Here is a 1259-nt window from a genome sequence, read left to right on the forward strand (position 1 = left end):
CTGATTGGATACAATTATATCAATATACGCTCTCTGATTGGATACAATTATATCAATATACGCTCTCTGACTGGATACAATTACATCAATATACGCTCTGTGAGTGGATACAATTATATCAATATACGCTCTCTGACTGGATACAGTTATATCAATATACGCTCTCTGATTGGATACAATTATATCAATATACACTCTCTGACTGGATACAATTATATCAATATACGCTCTCTGACTGGATACAATTATATCAATATACGCTCTCTGACTGGATACAATTATATCAATATACGCTCTCTGATTGGATACAATTATATCAATATACGCTCTCTGATTGGATACAATTATATCAATATACGCTCTCTGACTGGATACAATTATATCAATATACGCTCTCTGACTGGATACAATTATATCAATATACGCTCTCTGACTGGATACAATTATACCAATATACGCTCTCTGACTGGATACAATTATATCAATATACGCTCTCTGATTGGATACAATTATATCAATATACGCTCTCTGATTGGATACAATTATATCAATATACGCTCTCTGACTGGATACAATTATATCAATATACGCTCTCTGACTGGATACAGTTATATTAATATACGCTCTCTGATTGGATACAATTATATCAATATACACTCTCTGACTGGATACAATTATATCAATATACGCTCTCTGATTGGATACAATTATATCAATATACGCTCTCTGACTGGATACAATTATATCAATATACGCTCTCTGACTGGATACAATCATATCAATATACGCTCTCTGACTGGATACAATTATACCAATATACGCTCTCTGACTGGATACAATTATATCAATATACGCTCTCTGATTGGATACAATTATATCAATATACGCTCTCTGATTGGATACAATTATATCAATATACGCTCTCTGACTGGATACAATTATATCAATATACGCTCTCTGACTGGATACAGTTATATCAATATACGCTCTCTGACTGGATACAATTATATCAATATACTCTCTCTGACTGGATACAATTATATCAATATACGCTCTCTGACTGGATACAATTATATCAATATACGCTCTCTGATTGGATACAATTATATCAATATAGGCTCTCTGACTGGATACAATTACATCAATATACGCTCTCTGACTGGATACAATTATATCAATATACGCTCTCTGACTGGATACAGTTATATCAATATACGCTCTCTGATTGGATACAATTATATCAATATACACTCTCTGAC

The sequence above is a fragment of the Bombina bombina genome, chromosome 7, assembly GCF_027579735.1.
Source record: "Bombina bombina isolate aBomBom1 chromosome 7, aBomBom1.pri, whole genome shotgun sequence".
Taxonomy (NCBI): Eukaryota; Metazoa; Chordata; class Amphibia; order Anura; family Bombinatoridae; genus Bombina; species Bombina bombina.